The 27,908-nt window shown below is 40.1% G+C and overlaps 1 pseudogene; it reads left to right on the top strand.

The window, feature by feature from the left end:
- LOC110160237 (contactin-associated protein-like 4) overlaps positions 1-27,908 on the top strand; it is a 513,033-nt pseudogene that overhangs the window by 348,195 nt on the left and 136,930 nt on the right.

Raw genomic sequence — 27,908 nt, 5'->3', positions numbered from 1 at the left:
TATAGGATTTGGTACATTACATACGTCACGACCAACAAGGAGCGATTGGTTAAATAAAAAAGCAACCCGGTTACCATCGAGCGAATGAATCCTAATTCTGTAAGGTCAGACAGTTTCTACGAAGTGAAACCGGCTGATGAATCAGGCTAGTGAAACATTTAGATAAATCAATCACATTTCCATAGAGAAAAACATCTGACATACTCTCCACCAGAAAAGTTACTCAATGCACCTTTAAGATATTTTTTATAGCTAATTGTTATGGCAACAGTTCTATTTTTCCATCATTCTGAACCCAGTTTCAATCTGGTTTCAGGTCTGCACAGAAACTGCTCTTTTAAACATGTTAATCATCTTTTAATAGTGGATTTTGCCAGCTTTGTTTGTCCTTTTTTCATCTATTCAATCCTTTATTTAACAAGGACAAAAAAGAGTTTTTTGTTGTTGTTTTCTTTTTTTTTTTTTTCCAAGAGGGTCCTGGCCAAATGGCAACAGCACAAATACAAAACACTCAACCCCATTTTCACAAACACAGTATTAGACCATGATTACCAGGAATAATAAAACCAGTGACAAACAGACAGTCTCTCAGCTTTCACAGTCTTTCAGGAAGACTTTCAAATAGTGCAATGAAATAAGCCCTTTATTTTCCTTCTAAAGAAAAGGCCTTTTTTTTTTCGAGGTCAGTGCCAACCTTAGGCTCGGTCACTAAGAACCAGTGAGCGCAGATGCCTTTAGATCTAACTGCTGCTTTTGACACTGGCACATCAAACTTTACTAACACGTCTTGACTCGACTGTGGGGATAAAAGACACAGCGCTGAAATGTTTCGAATCATATCTGACAGACATGACAAGTATTTCACTCTTAACCTTGGCGTCTTCACAGAAAGCGCTGTTAACCTTTGGGGTGCCACAAGGTTCAGTCTTAGGACTAATTCTTTTTTTCTTTATTTGATTTGATAGATTAATTTATTGACACAGACAGTCATATCTAATATACACAGATCGAAAAGGTGTAGGCTGAAGCTCGAGCCTATTATGCCTTTACCTTTTATTTCTTTGTCATAGCATCATCTTGACACCAGTTCATCAGTCAGAAGTTTGGACACACCATCATATTCACTGTTACATTTCTGACCAATTTCTGCACTTTATATACATACAGAGAACATCACATATATGAAGTAACACAAAATAAAGTCAAGTCAAGTTCAAAACTACTAATATTTTAGTAGCCACCCATTGCTTTGTCAAAAAAAATATTTAGTTATTTGTAGGAATAGGACAAGACACAATTTCCACAAGAACGAGACAAGACGAGATTTTAACATAATTTCTAATATATACATTTCATGATTCAGTTAACAATTTTGGCCTCACAATTTTGTATTTATTTGATTTCATATTTTTGTTTCCATTGTCTTACTGCTTTTTGGAACTGTAAGTCAGTGTTTCCTAAACTTTTTTTTCTGGGGACCTATATTTTAAAAGTCACAAATCTTTGCGACCCAAGTCAATAAACATTATTCATAAAACACAAAATAAATACGTGACCATTATTGAACATTTAATGAGGATATTATTTTGTTGACTGAGTGATCATTTCTCTCTGAACAATTAGTATTACCGTATTTTTTGGATTATTAGGCGCATTATCAATAATGTTGAATTAACTCGTCTATTTTCATACATAAGGCTCAGCAGATTATAAGGTGCATTAAGTGAAAAAAACGGATGACTTTTTTTATTTTCTACAAGAAGGACTCAAATATACATTGAGTAATAATGTGTTTAATGCAGTTTTGTGCACATTTGTTTACGTTTTACAGAAACAAAACTTAAAACCACATGACTCTTTTGCATAAACTATACGCATAAAAAACCCAAAACAAACAAACAAACAAAAAAAAAAAAAAAACAGCTCGCTCTTGTGCGCTTGTCAGTTTTTGTCGGACTAAAGGGCACGACTCAGTGGAGTATGTGTGAAAATCGGTTCGAGGTCAGTAAGCACGACCAGAATGAATACATATGGTGCACCAGATTAAAAGACGCACTGCTGATTTTTCAGAAAATTAAGGGATTTTAAGTGCACCTTATAGTCCGAAAAATACTGTACTCAAGTTTTAAACAAGGATAAACAGTAATCAGTATTTCCACCAGAAAACTGGTTAAGCAAAAGGCGGTGCTGCCAAAAAAGTAAGGAGTGGGAGGGGGTGCACAGAGAAGTGAGGAGCAGCGGAGATGTATGTGTATGTATATTGCAAACCTACATCCAGATCGTGACAAGGCGACCCAAAAAAAAAATCTCTTGCGACCCATCTTTGGGAAACAATGCTGTAAGGAGATGTAAATAACAAATGCTGGTTCCTACAGGATCATGGGGAACACCGGGACCTCTCTGTGCGTGCAGGTCCTGAACAGACGTACACACCCCCAATTTTGACTCACTCTGGAACCACACGTTGACACATTGGTTCTTGCTCTGATCTTCCTGTGTTACATTCTCTGTATTGGCCATTGTTGGTAAAATAATTCAAAAATGAATCGCGGCTGCGTCTGGACAACAATCTGTTACTGCGCTGGAGTCGTACGGCGCGACATTTCAGGCAAAGGAGACACGTGTCCCTCCCATGATGCATCTAAAATAGTCCGTTTGGACCTACTGTCTATGGCTTGGACCCGGGTTTGCGTTCACACCAGAGGAACCGCACCAAAGTTGGTCATTTGGTGCAAATTGAAGCGAACAGAGACCACCTCTTTTTTGCGGTCTCGGTCCGCTTAATTTGGTTCGGGTCCAAGTCCGATTGACGCTTTCACACCAACGCAAACAAACTAACCACGTTTGGTTCGAATGGACCATTTGGTGCGCACCAAATACTGTCGGTGTGAAAGCACCCTTACTCACCAACACATGACCATTTTTAGTTCAGTCCCAATGTAAACAAAAAAAAAAATCTCTTGAAATCATTTTTTTCCTGTGTCCACGATCTTGAGGCAATTTTGTCTCATGAGATCTTGTACCATTTAACATTTTTTCCTTTACTACATGTTTCCGTATCTCATATAACATATATTTGATGTGTTTCATATGTATGTAAAATGTAGAAAGTAGTAAACTGAATGAGATGGTGTGTGCAAACTTTTGCCTGGTAGTGTACTTTCAGAACACTAAAACGGTCTCATTTGATATTCGATTGAAACGTCTACAGGAAGTCAAACAGTGTATGTCTCGAAACTTTCTCCACTTTAATGAGAGCCAAACGGAGCCGGTTGTGTTGTTGCTGAGCCCGGTCTCTCCGGTTTAAACAGCACAGTTGGCCTTCTTATGTCCAATTCCTGTTCTTCTGCTTAAAGTCGTGGCGTTTTTATTGACAGCTCTTTTAAACCTGAAACACCAATCAATTCGGCGGTTAAAACTTCTTTCAGCTAAAGCTTCTTGGTAAAGTGAAATGTTACTTGGCCACAAACCGTTTTGAAAAGGTTTGCGTGCACTTTTCACCGCCCATTCCAAATGCCGTAATTCTCTGTATTTTGGTGTAAACACTCCTCAGTACGCTTCTTACAAATGGTCCAAACTGCAGCTGCACGCCTGCTTTCTGGAGCCGGTCGATATCACCACATCCCTCCTGTATTGGCTTCTCTTCGCTGGCTGCCTGTTGTTTTCAGAATTGATTTCAAATTTGTATCGCTGGTTTTCCGATGAATTCATGGACTGGCAACACCTTATTTATCAGAAACGCTGTCTTTGCTTTGCTCTGCAGTTCGATAATTTGGTGATAATTTCTCAGAATTTGGGAGATTTTCTGTTTTTTGAAAGAAATATCCAAAATTACGATCCACAAATGTTGAGTCTTATCTTTATTTGTTCGGGGTTGTCATATTATACGGCTTAACATTATTTTAACTGGCAACAATCCCGACTTTAGGGCTGAATAATAGCTGTGCTTTCCGAAACTACTGTGAAAAAATGATTTCACTTTTATTTATTTATAGCGACAGAGAAGACGTTGAACTTTGTGTCAGTTTGTTTCATGTGAATAGGCTCAGTAATTACAAAGATATGAACCATAAACCAGGTCAACAAATCTGCATCTGACAGTTAAACAGCAAATTCCACTATAAAATTATTTGGCACGGTAGTCTCTCTTCTGTGTGTGGGTTAAAGATGGATTATGTAACTTTTTTTTAATGGTGAGGAGTCTGTCACCCGCTTGTCTCCATGGAGATGTTATTGCTTTTTGCCTAGAATGTTCCACAGTATGTCATTCAGCTTGCCTGTCTTGCCTTCATTCAGCAAGTTTTTCTAAATAATACCCTGAAAAACGCGCCTTCATCGAGCAGGGGGTTGAGAGAAATGTTACTTATTGCAACTTTAAAGGGCCCATATTAGGCTAATTAGGGATGCAAGGATATTCAGTATAATATTGAACCGTTGGATATAGGGATGGGCATGATTAGTCAATTAATCGATAATTGATCATTAAGAATTTCATCGATTACGTTCATTTTAATCGACAAACCGAATGTAGGTTGCTGTGCGTAGGGTAGGGTGACTCTAGAGTGGTTACGGTTTATATGTCATAAAGTTGAATTTATTTATGCAGATTAGTAGTGCAGATAGTAATAATAATGAGGATAATTTTTATATAAAAACGTTAATGATTAATCGATAATCGATCGTTAATTCTCTCGACGATCGATTAAGAACATTTATGCCCATCCCTAGTTGGATACCAGTGTCACGATTCGGTCCACATGTTTGGTTGATATGTACGTGTCCCTCCATGTGCTGTCCTTTATTTTGGTCTGAAAGGAAAACAGTTATCGCAGCGTCCTTCACAGATGCAGCAGAAAGCAGCTCCATATGGACTTACAGCTGAAATATTCTAACAGAAGAGGATTTTATTTTTCAGTCACTTTGTATTTTACGTTGATAGACCCAGGAATGACAAAGATATTCACTTTTAAAGAATTTAGAATTTTAGAATCACTTTTGGCTTCACATCGGCTTTAATCAAATGTGCTTGTGTACACACCTGCGATGTGACTCGCAGTATACTATTTCTTAGGCTCTGTCTCATAAGTTTTCCTAAGAAACCAGTCTGCTGAGACATTTCTATAACCGATTTAATGTTCAGAAAGAGGATGTTAGAGTGTGGTGAGTGTAAAAAGAGCAGGGCAGTGTGGGAGGAGCTGCTGTCTGTCTCTGCTGCTGCTGGAGACGAGGCAGAGCAGCACCGACAGGAGAGTGTGTGAACGCAGCGAGAACAGAGACACACTCAGGAGGAAACATGTCAAACTCAGGCCCGGGGGCCAAATTTAGCCCACAATATAATTATATTTGATTCGCGAGATCATATCAAATATGTATTAGAGCTGCCTGCCGGCTATGGACTATAGAGACATTATTTATTTAAAATGTTGTTATTATTTTATATTATGCTTGTTCTGGATTCAATGTTTAAGCAAAACTATTATTAAATATTTATTTTAATAAGAAAAGGTTTAACATTACATATCTCGATAGAAGAGAAAACATGCAGATGTTGTTGAAATTTTTCAATAAATATTTCGTTTGGCCCACGACTTAGTTCCAGTTTAAATTTTGTCCCTCTGTGAATTTGAGTCTCACACTCCTGCTCAGGAGGAAAAGAAAAGAAATCATCAAAACATCATCAAAAAAGGAAATCTAGTGTGGCTGATAGTGTAACTCCTTACAGTCTATATGAAGAGTAGACTATATTATAAAATATAAAACAGCCTGACAAAGCTCTGTTCTTATTTTCACTGAGTATAAATTCTGAACTGTAAATCATTGACCCAAATGAACTAAACACTTGACATCTGTACAGCTGTACAGTGTTTGTGCTGTAATGTACTGTGTGAAATGTATGTAATGTTTTATTATTATCATAGTGGTATTATATTATAAACATTACCAGAAAATATTACGTGAGATTTTATATATATATATTTTTTCGCATCTTAAAACTTATGGAAATCAAATCGATATCATGACCCGTCCTTCGAGATATGTATCGAATAGTGGGAAAACTGTATCGTCCCGACTTATAATGTTTCCTCATCACAAACAGACCTGGACTTGTGTTTTTTTTTTTTCATTCACACAAACCCTGCAGATTTATGCTTTTTTTCCTCTCAAACTGACAATACTCCATTCCACCTTGTGATGTCATGTAGTAATGGAGAAACTGCTCCACTGTAGAATCATTTGGTTAATTTCAGTCCTGGAACTGCCAAACTCTACTGAACAAACAGTAAAGGGAGTTAACTTGAAAACCCCTGCTTCATGACATCACAAGGTGGAACAGGGCATTTTGAGCTTTGGAAATGTAGACAGACTAATAATAAAGGATTACTTAAACATGTGTGAATGAATTAAAACACAAGTCCAGGTTTGTTTTGGATGAAGTAACAGGATTATAACATGACGAAACACTCACGAGAGTCAGTTTTGTGTACTATTGAACCTTTAATCACCTGAAAAAACCCACCCAGATGAAGAAAGCAGTTAGGTGAGCAAACGTATCTAAAGTTTGTAATAAATAAATGATATTAAGAAAAGTGTGCATGTTTTTTTTCCCCCCAAACCTCTCCTGATGCATTAAACATGAGGCTAACCTGACATTAAACCTGCTGGCTGTTTGAAACTCTCTAATTAGCTCATTATGATTCTGTAATGAGACTGATGTGTGAAAAAACAAGACCTTATCTGGGCTCCATTATCAAATATGTTTAATAATTGAAAAAGTTCAGCTCGTGACAAAAATACAGAGGGAACCATCTTCTGCTGATTGGACCACATCATGGCCACCTCCTGCACATTTATACTTTTAATTCTATCAAGTTAGTCATTTCCAAAAATCTATGATTCTGGACTGGGTTTTAAAGGTGCACTGCACTGTGTAACTTCTCTGGTGAAGGTTCCATCAGGTTGTCTCCATGGAGATGTTATGTCTTTGCGTGGAATGTTTCATAGTATATACTATAGTATCAGACCTGTATATCCTGCATTTAATCTATTACAAATGCTTTTAAAAGTACCTTGAAAAACATTTTACCATGAGCTGGATTGCCTCTCCATAGGCCTAAGCTGTAATTTGGACTAGTGATGTTACCTGCTTATCTCCATGTGTTTTGTTTTTGCTGTAACGCAGTAATGTTCGGCATTACAGGGACAAAAACAGTAATATTTTACTCTGTACAAATGTCAGTAATGCGTGTCACAATGCTTTTTTAACCTTGATTAAAGTGGTGATTTTTTCATTTTTCTTCATACATATTAGCTAAATTCCCTGCGATACCAGTGGTGTTGAAATGCCATTGTTACGGTTCCGAATGTCTTGGCGGGTCTGGAGGTGCACCCGTGTAGACCGTTGGGTGACTGCGGGCTAAAGGACCAGCGCAGAGCTCCACGGGGCGAAGAGCAGCCGACGCCCAATCACACTTTGGGGACACCTGCTCCACGGGCTCGGGGTTCTCTCAGGGGTTCTCCTAGATTCCAAGTCTTAGTCCAAGATTAGTCCTGGTTCAGTCCTGGTTCAGTCCATATACAACGGAAAAGTTCATAATTTTCCCTCACTGATTGTTATTTGATGATCAGCGACAGTTATTTTGGTGAGAGTAACACTAGAAAAGTCCTGCAATAGTCGTGTAATGTTTTACATTTTAAACACAGTAATATTGTAATGTAACTAATTACTTTGAAATGACAGTAACAAGTCATAAATTAAACATTACAGTTTTGAAGTCGCTTGCCGAACAGTGTCCATGAAGACAGATAACTTTCAGGCAGTACTGTGGAACCTTCCAGACAAAGCAGTAGCATCTCCATGGAGACTGTGGACCTTTTAAGCCTTTTGACTTTTTCACAGCACCACAACATTTGTTTAGTCTAACAAAACACGAACAGCAGATCAACAATGTCTTAGCTCTGATATTTAATTTCCTGTACCTGACTTTTATTCCTTCTAGTTCAGAAAAGATCCCTTTAGTCCACACAGTGTCAAAACAGCTCTTTGTGAAAAACTTAAACTGAATATTTTCCACACCAACCTCTCCTAAAGCTTGCACCATCACGGCCCTATTTTGATCTTACAATCTGAGCACTTTATTCTCAATATGTAATGTTTGTTCCCTGAGATTGATACATTTCACACAAGACTGTTGTCTTCACATGTCATGTATGTCAACATAAATTACAATCCACAATGTAAACAGACAGCTTTTACTGATAACAGCCGCAATGCTGATTTATTCTTATTACAAGAACAAAAACACTGGACTTGATGCCCACTTTGTTTCACCAGTTGGTTTCAGTTTTGGGGGAGTCACTTTAAAAAAGTAGTGTTTGCTCATTACTTGTTACTTTTTAAAAAAGTAATCACGTACTTTACTTAGTTACCTTCTATAGAAAGTAACTTTTTACATTATGTTGGTAACTTTTTGGTGGTAAACTTCATTTAAGGCTGAATACCGGCATGAGACTGATAGTCCACAAGAACCGTAAGAGAAAGTTGAAAAGAACTTTGAAGAGAGAGATAAACAGGTGGCAGTCTGCCTGGGATTCAACTCAGTGGGCAGGGGATGGCCGCTCGGTGCCGGAGGATCCCCTCGAGGGACCACTCCTCGGGTACTGCCGGCCCCCACTGAGCACACTGGGCTCGAGGTGAAGGTGGTGGTATGACGCTCTGACTGGGTGCGTAACAGATCCTCCCGTCCAGACCTTGCTGCTGGCCATGGGTGCCCATTGCCCCCCCCAGAAGTGGTGGCACTTCCGGGTAAACAGGGATCCCATTTATGTCAATGGAGAATTTGGGAAATGTTTTCCATTTTAAATATGAGTAATATTGTGTAAAACAACCAACAAGTCAACACTGGGGCTTTAAAACGGCTTCATCTGAACTTATTTGCTGTAAAGAGCAGCAGCCTCATACAAAACTATACAACCCAAATAATGTTGGCGTCGCCCACAGTAACATCCGGAATAAGTTAAATAAAAACACATACAATTACTTTAAGAACTACCGATTTTGTAATATGAACAAATGATCCATATTTTCCCATGTCTCTCTACTTACACACTTTCTTCATCTGTTCTCCATCTGTATTAAACCTTTTTATTATAGTTTAATGCAGCAGCAGTATATCCAGAAGTGATTACAAAAATAATAATAATGCTTTATATTTGTGCACATGAGCAGAAAACTGTGTGTCCCTCACTTTTATGATGCATTTAATTAAATATTGATTGGCTTCTTATGCAACAATAAACCTATCCTCCAGAGAGCCTGTTCATTTAGACTCCATATTTATTTGAGATTACAGCTGTTCACTGAATAGAAAGTCATTATTATCTGTATTATAATTTCTGTACAATGTGTGAGATGTATGTGTCTTGTCTCCGCAGCGTCGTTTGAGCAGTCGTGTGAGGCCTACAAACACCGAGGGAACACTACGGGACATTACTACGTGGACCTGGACGGCAGCGGACCCATCAGCCCCCTGCTGGTCTTCTGCAACATGACAGGTCAGATACTACGACTTTATTTAACGACTTTGCGTCACTCTGTTGGTGTACTGCATGTATGTCTTTGAAGGAATGTTCAGCGGTTACCATGGTGAAACAATGCAGATATTAACAAACACTGCCAAGTAAGATTTTATATTGTCTGGAAACTCAAGAAAAAACACAAAATGGATTTAAACAACACATTTTCAGGAGCCTGTGATCGGTTGTAGTGATCAGTTGTAGTTTCAGCTCAGTCGGGTCATTCTGGTAAAAAAAAAGATCAAATTAAAGTCTTCAGCTTCAGACGGAGCAGTGCTTAAAGTTAGAATCACACCCTTAGGGAATGTTGATGACATCAGCTACAAAATAGCAATAGACTGGACAGGAATTATGGAATTGTGTGGTTGAAATTTGAAGGAAATAACTGTTGTAAACCACAGTAGATGAATGATTATGGACTGAGTTTTAAAGGTTCACAAGGTAACATTTCTGGTGGAGGGTCCATCAGGTTAGTCTGATTCCTGATTCTGACCTTGTTTTTATTTAACCAGTCACTACTGTTTGGACGTGACGTATGTAATGCGCCGGAACGTTGTGTCCAAGTGACTGCCGGCACAACAGTAAACAAAGCAGAGAGTGAACATGTCTGTCAACGATCATTGCTGTTTCTGTGAGGTGAACTTGCGAATTAAAGGTGCTATAAAAAATGCAACGTTTTTATTTGACAAAGGAAGTCCAAAGCAGGAGAGTGTATGCAGTCTGCTGTCACAACTCAGGTTGATATAGCTCTTTGCTGATTGGCCGGTGTTCGATCCACAACTTCAGGGGTTCTTGCAAAAATTCTGATTCCTGACCTAGTCGCTGGAGAGAAATTAAATTGAGTGAAGGCACTAGGTGGTGTCAGCCTGGCTACCATTAGGTTGTCTCCATGGAGCTGTTACTGTTACTGCTTTGCCTGGAATATTCCACAATGCAGTATCAAATCTGTATATCCTGCATTTAATCAATTACAAATGCTTAAAAATACATTGAAATACATTTTACCATGAGCTGGGTTACTTTTCCATAGACCTAAGCTGTAATTTGGACTAGTGTGATGTTACCTGCTGGTTTCCATGAAGACAGATAATTGTAATGCAGTATTGTGGAACCTTCAAAGAAATAACATCTCCATGGAGACAGTTAGGTGGCAGACCCTCCATCTGAGAAGTGTGGGTTCTTACTGTGAGCAGGGTCTTCATAGATTTGAGTTGAAATAAACACTGTAAACAGCAGAGGTGGGACTTGCAAGCCGTGACTTGGACTCAAGTCAGACTTGAGTCACTATTTTTACATCTTAAGACTTAACTTGATAAAATGGACTAAGACATGGGACTTGAGGTCTGTGACTTGAGAAGACTTGAGAAGCACTTTTAAATCTGAATTCTTTCTATTTTGACCATAATGACTCACACTAAGATCTTATGAAGACATTTAAAAGGGAACTAAATTAATTTTGACAACTCTTATACACTCAAAATACTATATATATATATATATATATATATATATATATATATACCATGACTTTTTAAGCACAGTTGAATTTAAGTCATATAAATCGCAAAAATCTAAGCTATATTATATTTGGTACTTTGGTTTAAAAACTTTAAATGACTTGAAGCTCAAAGCAGACGACTTGGACTTGACTTGGACTTATGGGCCAGTGACTCAAGACTCGACTTGGACTTGCCTGTATTTGACTTGGGACTTGAGGTCAAAGACTTGAGACTTATTGAATCTCACTGGGTTCACAAACTCATCTACTTATTTATCTAAATTATGTATTTGATATTTTGTATAAACCACATTTGTTGTTATTTGAAAAACAGTGCAGCACCCATAAAGCTATGTATTTATTTATTTATATTACATTTATTAAGTTCAAAAGTTCAGAAGTTCTAAAAAGTGTATTGCCAATTCTTCATACGAAACATATGAAGAATCAAAATAGTGTTTCTCGCTCCCAAGCGTATAAATAAATAATAATAAATGAAAAAATCCAAGCGTTGTTTGGGACATAAGGACATTTCTTTTGGGAGTTTTCAACACCAAAATATAAAACACATGCGCAGAAACAGACAAGACACATTAGTTACATACAGATACAGCATTATTACATTTTCAGTGAGTGCATTTTTGGTTGGAAACTTACAATAATTTTAATTTACTTGTAAATTTGTTGCTATTGGTTTCCAATTTTAAATCAGCTGATAAGCAATTCCATAGTCTGGCGCCTTTGGCAGAGAAACAGACTGACCGAGAGTCCTGTACAAACACAATTACCACTAGAAGCATTATTTATTTCTATATTTGTTTAATAGAGTGCTGAATTTCTGTGTTCTCTTACCTAATTTTGGGAACAGGCAGAACAGTACTGGTTAAGAATAATTGTGAATGTCAAAAAAATGTCCTGAGAAGACCTTAAGTACAACTCAGTGGATTGTTTCCCAAAGACTCAGGTGGGTCGCAAGAGATTTTTTTGGGGGTCGCCTTGTCACAATCTGCATGTAGGTCTGCAATATACATATACATACATCTCCATGCACTCCCCCACTCCTCACATTTACTCCATGCACAGAAGCACCCCGTTCCTCACTTTTTTTCGGCAGCACCGCCTTGTCTAACCGATTTTCTATAGGAAACACTGATTACTGTTTTTCCTTGTTTAAAACTTGAGTACCATATTTTTCAGACTATAGGCGAGTTTCAGCTGACGTCATTGTTATTAAAAGCCCGCGTTGCATGCTGGGAAATATTTTGGTCGGAGGCAAGAAACACGATAGCGTCAAACACAGTGCGTAACCTCGCGTATTTATCCCCGATAATGGTAAATTCCTGCTGCATTATCGGATGCACAAATAGAAGCACGGAAGAAGGAAAATGTCTTTTTCGTATTCTGAGTGAAAAGAACCACTAACGGTGAATTAAACGACTTTCAAACATTCGCAGAGCAAACGTAGAAGATCCTAACAAACCGTGGACTCCAACAAGTTCAACAACACATCGAGACTCTTGGAGGTTTTCATCTTTTCTGCTGTGAATGGCCCAGGAGTTTCCACCAAGTCATTGTGGATATCGTCGAAATGAATATTTGTCCAGGTAGTTGGCGATTCTGACCAGAAATTTGGTTTGGTTCACCTTTTGTCGGGGTTGAAAAGGGTGATTTGGCTCCATCGATGCTTATGACCAATTTCTGGTCAAATGGTCTTGGGTCCTCTGTCGTTAGAGTGGATAAATAACCAGGATCAATACCCTTTACGTGCTTTCTCGCTCTGTCCGTCATGTTGAATTTGTGTTTTTTGCCGCCGACCAAAATAATTCCCGGCATGCAACGCGCGCTTTTGTCAACAATGAAACTCTCCTATAAGGCGCACTTAAAATCCCTTAATTTTCTGCACCTTGTGTATTAATTATGGTTGCGCTTACTGACTCTAACCGATTTTCACACATATTCCACTGAGTCATGTCCTTTAGTCCGACAGAAACAACTACATAAGTGCACAAGGAGCGATCTGCTTTTTAAAAAAAAATGTAATCGCTTATAGTTTATGCAAATGGTTTTAAGTTTCATTTTTGTAAAACTTAACAAATGTGGCAAAGGTGCATTAAACACATTATTACTCAATCTATATTTGAGTCGTCTTCTTAGGAAATAAAAAAGTCTCAAGTGTCGTCCGTTTGTTTCACTTAATGCTCCTTATAGTCCAAAAAATACGGTAATACTAATTGTTCAGAGAGACACAATCACTCAGTCAACAATAAAATATCCTCATTAATGTTCAGTAATGGTCACACATTTATTTTGTGGTTTATGAATAATGTCTGTTGACTTGGGTTGCAAAGATTTGTGACTTTTATAATATGGGTCCCCAGAAAATAAAAATAAAAAAGTTTGGGAAACACTGATTTAGTGCAGAAACTTCAACAACTGCAGTTATCAAATATGTTCTACCAAATGATGCGCTGGAGGTTAAATCTGTCTTCCTGTTTTTACTGTCAGCAGAGGACAGAGCCTGGATGGTGGTTCAACACAACAACACAGAGCTGACCCGCGTGAACCCGTCTCCGTGGGAACCGCAGCACTCCGCCCACTTCGACTACGGCGCGGAGGAGGAGCAGCTCATGGGCGTCATCAACCAATCAGAGCACTGCGAACAGGAACTGTCCTACTACTGCAGGAAGTCCCGCCTCCTCAACACCCCAGGTACTCCAACCTCTCACAAAAATCTATATTTGACAGACACTTTATGAGTTAGGAGGAGTGAGGAGAGGAGCTGGAGACGCTGATGTTTCTGGTGATGCGGTAGAGATGGACGAAGGTTTCACCACACCCACTTGGTCACAGGATTTGTATTAATGGTTTGAGAGGCAACAGAAGCAGAGTTTGATAAGCTCGTTGACATGAGGTGGGACCAACATTATGAAGTCTGTTGGTTGGTGCCCTATAGAGTCAGGGACAGTAGCTCAGTTGGTAGAGCATTCACTGAGCTAAAGGTTCTCGCTCTCGACATAAACATCAGTGATTGAGTGTTGGTCAGATCCCACAGGTTGGCGGTGTGATTCCAGGTCCCCTAGAAAAATGCTGTTGTTGCATCCTTCGGCAAGACACTTGACCCCCCTCACCTCCAGTGTCTGAATGTGTAAAAACTACACAGGAAGTGTGAAGTTTCGTCTGTGATGCAACTAAACAGGCAAAATGTGAAAGGAGCATTTTGGAATAATGGAACAAATGTGAATGAAGAAAAAATACAACTCCAGGTATGTTTTTGATCATGGGATATTAATATAACATGGTTTAAAGCAGAGGTATTCAACAGGGAGGGTTAACCCCACCTCATCACGTCTGTCTCTCTCTTCATTCCCTCATCTCTCACTCCCTGCTAAACTGCAAAGATTTTATTGTTTCTTGTTAGGCTACAAGCGAACAGTTCCGTTACAGCTTTACTTTTACGCAGCAGATCTTAAGCTCCAGATGTTCTACTGCGCACTGAGAAGGGGTCAGGCAACTTCATTCACCGGGCATATTAACCAGGCTCCACACTCCACGACCTCCACTCAGACCGAGGAGGAGGGGGACTCGTGTCTTTCCTTTCACTCCTCAGATTAGAATGTCTGGAAAAGTTCTGTATCCCATATCAAAGTCTGTGCGTGCTGTGGCTCCTCTCTCGTTTAATCAGAGCATTAAAAAAGTCAGACTTTGAGCCCATTTTCCGTGATGCCGTTGCTCCATTGCTCTGGTCTTCTCAGAGTCACCGTGAGCGCACACAGAGAGCAGCTTATACTTCAGGCCTGAGTGGCTTTGATCAGACTCAGGCTTATTTCTGTCATGGAACGACTTGAGGCTTAAACTGGAGATGGAGATTTAGCTCAGGATTTCAGGATAAGCCTTGTTGGACTTGTTAAGTGACTTCGATGGAATACCCCCCTAGTACTGAATGTACAATAAAAGAGCAGCTGTTTGTATATGACACTAGGCCCAGTTTAATATAAAACACAATTGTATGCCACATATTTAGTAGGGGGGTCTGTGCTCCAGTTCTCCATCAGTTTGGGGAGCCCTGATCTGAAAAACGTTGAAGACCCCTGATTTAAAGTAGAGGTCTGCGCGGGACAGAATTTTCAGTCCCGCTCCCGCCCGCGCCTGCAAAGAATTGTCATTTTCATTCCCACACATTCTGTCCACATCTGAGACATTTTGTCCCACTCCGGCCTGCAAATCCCGCATAGATGGGGACGTTCGCTCTATCAAACACAGAGAAGCGGAAAGGAATTGTCTAAAATGTGCACGAGATTAGACCACGTCCACAAGTTTAGGCTGCTGAAAATGTTTTTTTTAATGCCAAATAAAAGATCCAGCACAAATTATATATAATAGGCATGCATTAATCATTTGTATATTACTTTAGACCAGGGGTGGGCAAACTACGGCCCAGGGACCATATACGGCCCTTTAAACCTTTTAATTCGGCCCGCCAAACTTGAATAAATTCTAGTAATAAACCTTGTTAATGTGTTATTTTTCCTGCATTTCTGGCTTTTCCCAGTAGATAGCGCACTACACATACACTGAGGTGCAGGTTATTATGTTGGCCGCAATGCTTTATGGGAAAAGTGTTCTTTGGGACTAGCTAATAACAAGAGTCACTCTCGGTTGGTGTATTCGGACCATGAGTGAGGTAGAAGTTTTCAAGACACTGCACTGTTTCCATTCTGAATAGGGTGAAAGAAAAGTTGAAAAACCTGTAGACCATATATGAGGAAGTCTTCACGTACACAGCATTATAACATTTGAAGGGAGCAGAAAGTGTCATACATTAAAGATTTAGATGAGTCTAGGCTCGTACTGGAGAATACTGGAGAAATGTAAGTGTAGGGAGGTGTACTAAAGAAGATATGTTGACGGCTCCAACTAGATGGCGCCCAGAAAGTATTTCAGAAGTATTGGTCTTTTGGGCGCATCCACACTCAACCTTACATTGCAGTAATCGGGTTAGTGCGTAAACATGCATCATGACTCAAAAAACCCGATTGTAACCGGGATAGTGATGTGCATGTAAACGTACTCATTATGAACAATGCACACCAGATCAAATATAACACGTTGCTCGCAGACTGGCACGCTGACACTGTTCCGTCCTTGTGTTGGTCGTTGTTGAGTTTTAGCACTTTGGGGACGCACATTGAACAGAAGTACATCTGCATCTTCTATTGTTTTTGAAATAAAGACAGTCAGGAGGAGAGTGATGATGATCATATCCTGAAGGAGAACAGAACTTTCAGTGCTTTTAAATAGTAACTGTTAGTAATTTAAAAAAAAAAAAAAAAGTTTTTTATTTTATTAATTTAACTTTCAGTGTTTTAGAAAGACAGATATTTTGTTGTGATGCTTTGTAGTGACTTTCAATTGAAATTCAAGCTCAGGTTTTCTACATATCTCATGTTATTTTTTTTTTTTGTCTCCACTCCATCCATCTGCTCCTGGTCCGGCCCTTCCCTCAAATTTTAGAACCCTGTGTGGCCCCCGAGCCAAAAAGTTTGCCCACCCCTGCTTTAGACTCATATTTATTTGGGGGGACTGCAGTTTATCATCCCACCCACCGGCACCCGCAAATGAGCTTTCAGAATGTGTCCTGCATCGCACTGTTTTGTGTCGGACCCCGCGGGAGTGCAGGGCTCTGATTTAATGTTCAAAAAAGTCTATTTTCCTTTGAGTTGCGCTCACAGACCTGTACCAAACTGCCCTGATGAAGACTCAAGTAATGCATCCACATAAAGCTCTTAATAAATATTGATTTTCAGCTATCAGACGTGACTCGGACATCTTCTACTTCAACCACAGACTTGTTTGATAAAAGTAAACAGCAGAGTTAGCTTTGCATAAGATAGGGTGACCAAATGTCCGTTTATCCCCGGACATGTCCGTATTTAAAAAAACAAGACGTCCTGGGAGTCCGGGTTGTGTTTTTTTAAAGTGATGGAAATGTCCGGGTTTTCATTACCGTTCATTAGGGGCACTAAACTCTTGTAGTTCTCTGTGACTCAGAAGGAGTGAGCAGACACAAACTGTCGGTCAGTCTTCAACATGCTACAACACAAATGTGCATTTAACAATGACTTGTACAAGAAATTCTCAGTTTTCCATCCCAGTCGGGACAAGTGAGAGGCCATGTGCACAGGTTGTGAGGTGAGAGTACAGTTTTCCCTCATTTATCGCGAGGGTTACGTTCTAAAAATAACCCACGATAGGTGAAATCCACAAAGTATTCAACTTTATATTTTACAATTATTATATCTGTTTTAAGTCTGTAAAACCGCTCAGCACAAACTTGATACACTTTTCTCACACAGAACAGTTACAACCCTTTTTCCATCCTTCTTAAAACTTATTGCTGCTGTTGTCCTTTTGTTATTTTCCTCCTTCTTTATGTAACGAACCCAAGATTCATTTATTCCGTAATGGAGCCTACAGCGCAGAGTCCTGCACTGGTCCATTTTTGGAGACCCCCAGTACAGGACCGCACCTGCCCGTTAACCCAAGATTATATCAAGCTTTTGCGCTGCCTACGCCACGGACTGAACCAAGACTAAACCAGGACTGAACCAGGACTAAAACAGGACCAAACCAGGACTAAACCAGAACTTAAACAGGACTCACTGTCGGGACGGGCTCGGAGGTGACCACAGGAGAAAGGACTGGCCCAGAGCTCCGCACCTCACGGAGGTAAACCCGGCAATTGCCCGATCGCACTTTGCAGACAAACTGCTCAGTCCTGCTAGTCCTGCTAGTCCTGCTAGTCCTGCTAGTCCTGCTAGTCCTGCTAGTCCGGGTTTAGACCTGGTTTAGTCCTGACCCACATGTGTGTAAAAAAAAAAAAAAAAAAAAAAATGCAAAATTGACAAAAAAACTGAAAAAAAAAAAATATAATCAGCGAAACGGCGAGACCGCGAAAGGTGAACCGTGATATATCGAGGGACGACTGTAGCTCAATGTCGAGGCCCCACCTCCCACCTCCTGTAAGGTGCCCGGGTTTTCACAAATGGAAATATGGTCACCCTATTCCAACTCCAAAAGTCTTACTGGGACACTTTAAACTCCAGGATATCAGATGTTGGAGTGGACTTTATGTGGATTCCTCGTCTGGGCTCCTCCCTTGCCCCTGCTCTGTCTTTATCACTGTGCTGCAGATGAACTGTTCCACTGCATTTACTCTGAAACCGTCCAGTCTACACCACAGTTTAACACACAACTCTCCCCCGCCGACCCTGCAAAACCGCCCAAAGAGATGACATATTAAACGTGACAAATCAGGGACATTTGAATATTTCCTCATCCCAGTTTTGTGATTACATCCAGGCAGGAGAGCGGCACCCATTTGGGATGAATCTGCGCTCAGCTCCCAGCACTAGAGGGCTCTATATTGCGCAGACTAAGAAGAAAATGGTGAATTGCTGATTTAGTTAATTTAGTCACTAATTAAAACATCAATTACGTTTATATTATAGAGTTTGTTTCGTTTCGCCAGTAGCTCAGAGCCGACGTGCGTAACTTAATTTGCGGAGTGAAGTCTTCGCCAGTCCAACATCTGCCTGTGTTTGTGGGGCTGCCATTGTGCGTTTAATACAGAGCTTAACAATGCCTCACAGCTGAAGATTTACTCCAAAATGGCTGCCATCCTTCCCCAAAGAAAAACAATAGTCAACAATCTGTTCTATTATGTTTTACTAATTTAATCTGAAAGGTAAATTGCAATCTGGAGCGTTTTCAGGCTGTGAGCGATCATTGAGTCTGTTCTGTCCAACTGTGGAACGAGATCGAAATCAGCGTTGCCAGAAAAGCAGCAGAATTGTTATTAGAATGACGATTAAACTTAAAGCTTCAGAGAGAGGAGGAGGTGACATCGCCTGAACAAGTTACAGGTCGGAACTGTGGAGTTTCGACCTGCTCACAGTAATAAGGGATGCTTTGAGGTTTTTTTTTTACACATTATATATTTATTTTATTTTCAAAGTGCTGCACAGACAAATGAAAACAATAAAAGACATCCATCCATTTTCTTCAGCTTTATCTGGGGCCGGGTCACGGAGGCAGCAGTTTAAGCAGGGACTCTCAGACTTCCCTTTCCACACATACGTCCTCCAGCTCCTTCAGGGGATCCCAAGGTGTTCTTACTGCAGCCCAGAGACATAGTCCCTCCAGCGTGTCCTGGGTCTTCCCCTGGGCCTCCTCCCACTGGGACATATGCCCAGAACATCTCCCGAGGGAGGTGCCCAGGAGGCATCCGGAGCAGATGCCCGAGCGGGAGGAGCAGCGGCTCTACTCCGAGCACCTCCCATGTGACTGAGCTCCTCACCCTGTCTCTAAGGGAGCGCCCACCCACCCTGCGGAGGAAACTCATTTCAGCCGCTTGTATCCACGATCTCGTCCTTTTGGTCATTACCCAGAGCTCATGACCATAGGTGGCGGGAGGAACGTAGACTGACAATAAATCGAGAGCTTTGCCTTTCGGCCCAGTGCCCTCTTCTCCATCCGATGCAGCGACTGCAGACGCTGCACTGATCCGCCTGTCAATCTCACTCAATCATGAACAAGACCCCGAGATACTTGAACTCCTCCACTTGAGGCAATTAAAGACAGTAAATCATAAATAAAAACAGTAAATAAGACGTGTTAAACTCTGTCAAGCTGAAAATGATAAGAAATCGTGCCTCCAAGAAATCAGTAAGATTTCAGAACTATTGTGTAATGGATGTTCCAAAACCCAAATTGTGCTTGTTTATGTGCAGAAGATACAATGTGAAAAGAGTTATTTTGCATGAGATGGGCCCTTTAACAATATGGCAGCAGTAGTTCAGTTGGTAGAGCATTCGCCCACTGATCTGAAGGTTGGTGGTTCGATTCCAGCTCTTGACATAAACATCTCAGATCCACTAACCCACAGGTTGTGTCCTTGGGCAAGACACTTAACCCACCTTGCCCACAGTGTCTGCGCACACTGGTGTGTGAATGGGTGAGTGGTTCCTTGTTGTAAAGTGCTTTGAGTGCCTTGAAGGTGGAAAAGTGCTATAGAAAAATGTGACCATTTACCATATGACAAATTAAACTATAGCATAATGTAAGTATAGATTTTGAGTCCAGAATTTTACTTTTTTTTTTTTTTTTATAATACCAAGAGATGTCGAGCTCCTACGTGAGCGTATCAATGTTTTCAGGCGTCCACACAGTGCCGGCTCGGCTCCATGCTCAGATGAATTCGTGGGAGCTGGCGGCATCAGATCGTTCAGTCTCTGGAACCATTTTCCATCGGATTAGTGTGGACGAACACTGCATCCACAACAAAATGAAATGAATATGCTCTAATGTGAATCCTGAGTCCTGGTTTAGTTCTGGTTTAGTTCTGGTTTAGTCCTGGTTTAGTCTGGTTTAGTCCTGGTTTAGTTCTGGTTTAGTCCTGGTTTAGTCCTGGTTTAGTTTAGTCTGTTTATTCTGGTTTAGTTCTGGTTTAGTCCTGGTTTAGTCTGGTTTAGTCCTGGTTTAGTTCTGGTTTAGTCCTGGTTTAGAACTACGTTTGTACGCTCATCTTTGGTCATGAACTTTGGAAAATGCCTGAAAGATCGAACAAGAGAATATTCTGTACTTTATATTTCTCGTCTCACACATTTCGAGTAGGGTTGTCAAAATAATGTTGAAAATCGCATTCTACTTTCTAATTAAATTGTGTTTTTATCATCATCATGGTATTGGAAACAGTATGGAGTGTCGAGTCAGTTCCTTAGCATCGAAGTTTAAAGCCAGAGTTTGAAATCTGAATGCAGTATTGGATCTTTGTGGGAGTATTGAGGGAGTCGAATCCATACGTGTGCGGGTTATACAAAGGTGAGTATAGTGTAATATTCTAGAGCCTGTTACAGCATCACAGGAGCAGAGCCTGTCTCCTCCAGCTCAACACTCACCATGATTCATTTATGTGCAGACAGGCCGTGTAGGTTTAAGTCCATTCAGTGTGGCAGGTGTCTCCGTTTCTAACAAATTTTCACCTTGTCCTTGTTTCTTTGCACCGGTGTCAATGGTGCTCAGGAGGTTTATTTAAAGACGTGTGATGTAACTTTTCTAGCGGACTGTCCGTCATCTGCCCGTCTCTATGAAGAATGTATTATTGCTAAGCTTGAAATATTGCACAGGATGGCATTTAAATGGTCTGTCTCCATGCACACGAGCAAGTGACATCAGTAGGCAGAGTTACAGGTCAGATCTTGTTTTTTTTATTTTTTATGGTATTATTATTTGCAATTTAATGTTATACAGCAAATTAAATTGAAATAAGATCTAATTTAGTCCTAGTTCAGGTTTAAATCAGTAGTTCTGGTTTAGTTCTGGTTTTGTCCTGAAATAGTCTGAATTCTGACCTGGTTTAGTGCTGGTTCTTTGGTTCTTTGGAATGAGTCAGTCCAGTCCACTTTATTTCTACAGCGTGCTGCACAAATACATAGTAATAAGAATAATAATACTATGATAAAATAAATGCTCAGATTTAATCATTCTAGTCTTAAGAGAATAAAACCAGTAAAATAAAATACATTAAATTAAATTAAATTAAAAATGAATAAAAGACAGAGTTTGTCTATAAAATGGATATGTCACTTTTCTAGTGGACTGTCTGTCATCCACCTGCCTCTATGAACATGAAGAAAATCTAGTTTAGGTTTAGTCCTAGTCCTAGTTTAGGTTTAAATCAGTAGTTCTAGTTTAGTTCTGGTTTTGTTCTGAAATAGTCTGAATTCTGACCTGGTTTAGTGCTGGTTCTTTGGTTTAAACAGTGCTAAAGGGTTCAAAAAGTTTGTGAATGAGTCCATCTGTAGAATGGATATGTCACTTTTCTAGCGGACTGTCTGTCATCTGCCTGCCTCTATGAAGAATGTATTATTGCTAAGCTTGAAATATTGCACAGTGTGGCATTAAAATGGTCTGTCTCCATGCAGATGAGCAAGTGACGTCAGTAGGCAGAGTTACAGGTCAGATCTGTGGAGAGGGAACCCCGCTCACTTGTTTTTCATGGTTTTATTACTTGTAATTAAATGCAGGGAGGATATTTTAAATGTCATATTAATGTGTGTAGGGCAGGGGTCCCCAACCTTTTTCCTCCGGTGAGCTACTTTTACAAAACCAAAATGCCACAGAGCTACTAGTTTTAATGGACACAAGAAATTGAGCAAATATAAGAGCCACGGCGTCGGCGAGCCTTAGATGAGGTGCAATTAGATGCCTATAAAACATAAACCATTATCCATTTATTAGTGTGCAAAATTAGCTATATCTCTTGGGGTCTGGAGGAAGTGTCCAGGGTGAAGGAAGTCTGGGAGTCTCTGCTTATACCACTGCCCCTGCGACCTGGCGCCGGATCAATGGAAGAAAATGGATGCATGGATAAAGTCAGGCATCAAAATGACACATGTACAATGGTAAAAGGCATTTAGTTAATCAAATTTTACTTATTCAGCACAATGTGTAATTCAGAAATCCCTGGGTGAGCAGTGTTGGGAAGGTGACTTTTCAAATGTATTCCCCTACAGATTACAGATTACATACCCCAAAATGTAGTTTGTAACATAATCCATTTAATTACTTAAGGTGAGTAATGTAATCTGAATACTTTGGATTACTTGATTTGCTGTAGAGAAGCAAAGACGAGGAAATCGTAACATAAGATGTTTTATCTGCTAAAAGAAAATAAAAAGCCCAGACTTTACTGAAACAAATTAAAAATATTATTGATAGAAGAGGAGACACAGTCCACACAGCAGGATTTAGTCTTGTTAAATCCTGTTTGAGACATAGTTTATTCCTGGTTTTGACCTGGTTTAGTGTCGGCAATGAGTAGAATTACAGAAAAAAAAAAAAAAAGGGATATAGCCCAAAATGTGAAAACAGGAAAATACCGCTGTGTAATCAATTTATTTCAGCCAAGTAACTGTAATCCAATTACCAGTCTCTGAAACAGTAACTGTAACTGAATACAGTTACTCATAATTTGTACTCTGATTATGTAACTCTGGTACATGTAATCTGTTACTCCCCAACACTGTTGGCGAGCTACTTGGAAGAGGACGGAGAGCTACTGGTAGCTCCCGAGCCACAGGTTGGAGACCCCTGGTGTAGAGTGTCTGTACAGTGCATATTATTCAGCAAATTAAATTGAAATAAGATCTAGTTTAGTCGTAGTTTAGGTTTAAATCAGTAGTTCTAGTTTAGTTCTGGTTTTGTTCTGCAATAGTCTGCATTCTGACCTGGTTTAGTGCTGGTTCTTTGGTTCTTTAAGCCAACTATTTTAAGCAGTGCTGTAGGGTTCAAAAAGTTTGTGAGTGAGTCTCTGTAAAATGGATATGTCACTTTTCTAGTGGACTGTCCGTCATCTGCCTGCCTCTATGAAGAAGTTATTGCATAGCTTGAAATGCTGCAAAGTACAGCATTAAAATGGTCTGTCTCCCTGCAGACAAGCAAGTGACAGGTCACATCTGTGGAAAGGCAACCCTGCTCACTTGTTTTGCATTGTATTTTGAGTTATAATTAAATGCAGAGAGGATATTTTAAATGCCTATGCACATACTAACGTGTCATGTAGAAACAGAGGGAGGACCCAAAATGCAGGACTGCTTCAAAGTATTTAATGACAAATCCAAAAAATCCAAAACTCAAAATTAAAATGCCATGACATGAGACAAGAAGAAACTCTGACAGAGACAATGGACCAACAAAGGGCAGAGCAGGACACAGGGTATAAATGCACACAGACACAGGTGAAACACATTATGGCGGGGCAAACTATCAAGACAGGAAGTAAAACTCAAAATTACAAGAAGACACAACAAACGTCAAAATAAAAACACCAAAATGAGCAAATACAACCACTACAAACATGAACCATGACACTAATGTGTGCAGAGTGTCTATACTGTGCATATTATACAGCAAATTAAATTTAAAGAACATCTAGTTTATTCCTAGTTTGGGTTTAAATCAGTAGTTCTAGTTTCGTTCTGGTTTTGTCCTGAAATAGTCTGAATTTTGACCTGGTTTAGAGCTGGTTCTTTGGGTCTTTAAGCCAAATATTTTCAAGCAGTGCTGTAGGGTTCAAAAAGTTTGTGAATTTATAAAATGGATATGTCACTTTTCTAGTGGACTGTCCGTCATCTGCCTGTCTTTATGAACATGTTATTGCTTAGCTTCAAATATTGTACAGTATGGCATTAAAATGGACTATCTCCATGGAAACAAGCAGGTGTTACAGGTCAGATCTGTGGAGAGGAAACCCCGTTCACAGTGAGAATTGACTTTATTTGCACCTGAGTTGAACATTTTACAAACAACATTGAGTTCATAACAGAACTTAAAGGTGCAGTGATGTTATTTCTTTGTCTGGAATGTTCCACAGTATGGTATTAAACCTTTCTATCTTCATGGAGACCAAACTAGACCAAGTTACAAGTCAGATCCGTGGAGAGGCGACCCCACTCTCAGTCAGAATGTCTGTTTTTCTAGGTATTTTTGAGCTGTAAAACCACTTTAATTGAATAAATGTAAAGTAGAGCTGTTTAATACGGAGCCCACCTGATGACATGCGTTAAAAAATATACTAAATCATTGCCTCAAATTACAATTTCATTCCCACAACATGTCATTTGTTCCCACATTTTACCTAAATCTTTCCCACACTTTGGCCAATTTTTACCCACAAATTAAGAAATTGCCACCAATTAAATAAAGACACAAATAAAGGTAAAATATATGATCATTTATGTTTTTTTCCATTTTGATTTTTACTGTTCCCTACTCAAATAAATGCTTATGTAAATGTAGGCCTATATAAAATCCAGATGGGTGTAGTAGTGTGCACGAATTGGCTAAAACGTGAGAACGAATTACATATCGTGAGAACAAAATAGTAATTTGAGGCTGCAATTTAGTATCTTTTTTCATACATGTCATCAGTTGGGCTCCGTACTTTAATGTCAAATTGTAGAACATTCCAGGCAGGGCAATAAGCATTTGGTGGAAGTAACATTGTGCATCTTTAAATGTATGTTTTTCGTGATATTTTAAGCAAACAAAACACTTATAATTGAATGCAGAGTGGAAAAGTACATGTCATACTTTATCTGGTACAGGGGAACAGTGTGTACAGTACATATTATACAGCAAAAGTTTTTAATGACATTTTAAGAATACAATTTACAGCACATCTAGTTCCGTTTACTTCTGGTTTAAATCAATAGTTCCGGCTTAGTTCTTGTTTTGCCCTTTTTCATTTAGACCTAGTTCAGAACTGGTTTCGTACATTGGTTCTTTAAGCCAGCTGTTTTTAAGGGGCGCAATAGGGTTTAAAAAGTTTGTGAATGAGTCTAGAAAGAAATTGATTTGGAGGCTTTATGTCCCAGGGTCAAGGCGTGAGAGAACAGCTGCTCTCTTTGCCTTAGGCGCTCCCAGCACCCGACCACATCCTCCCAGCACCCAGCACCCTGCTCATGTAGAATGCAAGGTTGGATTTAATATATGTTGTTTTGTAAAGCCAACAGGTTAGTTTAAAGGTAACCTGTTTCCATGGAGATGTTATTGCTTTGCCTGGAATGTTCCATGGTATGACATTTATTCATTACAGGTGTTTCTGTTGTTCAAAAATACAATAATTCTTTCTGTGAAGAGGGGCACCTCTCCACAGATCTGACCTGTAATGAAGTGTAGTGCTGTAACCTGCTTGTCTCCCTTGTGATAGATACTGCAGGTTTAATCTATATTGTGGAACATTTTAGACAAAGCAATAACATTTGTAAGGAGACAAGCTGCTGGAAGACCCTCCACTAGAAATGTTACATGGTGCAGCTTTAGTGTTTGACCTGATTCTGTATTTTCCTAGTGTACTTTTGGATTAGTTTTGCAGTAATCCCAGTCTGGTTGGAAGTTTATTGGAACTTGTCCATTTTGTTGTACTTGTTAAGAGAGGATACTAGGGCCCGACCGATATATCGGTTTGCCGATATGGGCACTTAGAGACATATCAGCTATTAAATCTTGCCGATATGGGCCGATAGTGCACGTGGGCATGTTACAACTTGTTATAAATCTTAGACTCTCTTTATTATGTCCATTTTATCCAATTTACAGACAGATAAATGTCCTCACATGTGGCGCTGCATCAGTATTTATCTGCAGAGTCATTTGTCTGTGTCTGTGACGTCGTACTGTCCCTGAACACACCCACAGAGTCACGTCACTCACATGCGCTTGTTAAAACCGTCATAGATCCACGTGCACCAAGAGCTGCATTAAATGCTCTTGTGTCTGATTCACAATACTGACGATAAATAAAAATGAACTTCAGCGCAGTTTAGGTCAGAAACAAAACTACTGCTGTTTTTGCAGAGAAGAGAGGACAGTGCAGACAGAGAACAGTCCCACAGACAGGACAGTCCCACAGACAGAGGACAGTCCCACAGAAGAGGACAGTCCCGCAGACAGAGGACGGTCCCACAGAAGAGGACAGTCCCGCAGACAGAGAACAGTCCCGCAGACAGAGAACAGTCCCGCAGACAGAGGACAGTCCCACAGAAGAGGACAGTCCCACAGACAGAGGACAGTCCCACAGACAGAGGACAGTCCCACAGACAGAGGACAGTCCCACAGAAGAGGACAGTCCCGCAGACAGAGGACAGTCCCACAGACAGAGGACAGTCCCACAGACAGAGGACAGTCCCACAGACGAGGACAGTCCCGCAGACAGAGGACAGTCCCACAGAAGAGGACAGTCCCGCAGACAGAGGACAGTCCCACAGAGACAGAGACAGTCCCACAGACAGAGGACAGTCCCACAGACAGAGGACAGTCCCACAGACAGAGGACAGTCCCACAGACAGAGTACAGTCCCACAGACAGAGGACAGTCCCACAGACAGAGGACAGTCCCACAGAAGAGGACAGTCCCGCAGACAGAGGACAGTCCCGCAGACAGAGGACAGTCCCGCAGACAGAGGACAGTCCCGCAGACAGAGGACAGTCCCGCAGACAGAGAACAGTCCCGCAGACAGAGGACAGTCCCGCAGACAGAGGACAGTCCCACAGCTATTGTCAACAGCAGCTGTATGGATTATATTATTTTTACAGGCAATTTTTAGTCAGGAGTTTGAGTTATTTTTACAGGCAATTAAAATCAGGATTAAAATTACACTTATTAGTGCAAACTTGTGGTCTGAGAGGTGCTTGTGTGAGCGGTCAATACTGCAAATGTGCTCCAAAAATGTGTTGCTTTGGAGTTTGTTCTTTCTCATTGGTTAGTGCTGAGCTGCTGTAAGCTCTCACTCATAAACAGCCTGTTTTCTTACATTGGCCAACTGCAGAATGACTAAAATGGCTGTACACATGTTACTGGACATGCAGCGATAAGTAAATGAGCTGTGACTAGAGGTGTGAATGATTGGCATTTACGCATATAATGAAGTGTGTGCATGCATTTATGATAACCACTAACAGCTAATAATGGTAGTTTTGACTTTTTTGACTAGACTAGAATGTCATGCAAACAAATCCCATTATGCCGACCTACTGTTTTTAAATATGACCTAAAGAGGCAGAATAATAGTAAATGTTGCCTAACCAAACCCTACATCAAAATCTAATCTAACTTTTATAATAGTTGAAGATTCAGTCAAGCCCTAGAAGATACTGCAAAAAAATGCTCTCTCTTTCCCCTCCTTCATCGTAACACTTCCATGACCCTCCTCAGCCTCTTCATCTCATTTGTGTTTTGTTTAGTTATTTCCGTCCTGAACAGCCAATCTCCCATTTCT

This window comes from Boleophthalmus pectinirostris, unplaced genomic scaffold (genome assembly GCF_026225935.1).
Source record: "Boleophthalmus pectinirostris isolate CB_2022bp ecotype Guang Dong unplaced genomic scaffold, ASM2622593v1 HiC_scaffold_7, whole genome shotgun sequence".
Lineage (NCBI taxonomy): Eukaryota > Metazoa > Chordata > Actinopteri > Gobiiformes > Gobiidae > Boleophthalmus > Boleophthalmus pectinirostris.
The sequence above is the reverse complement of the archived record's forward strand: the minus strand, read 5'-3'. Positions and strand labels throughout refer to the sequence as shown.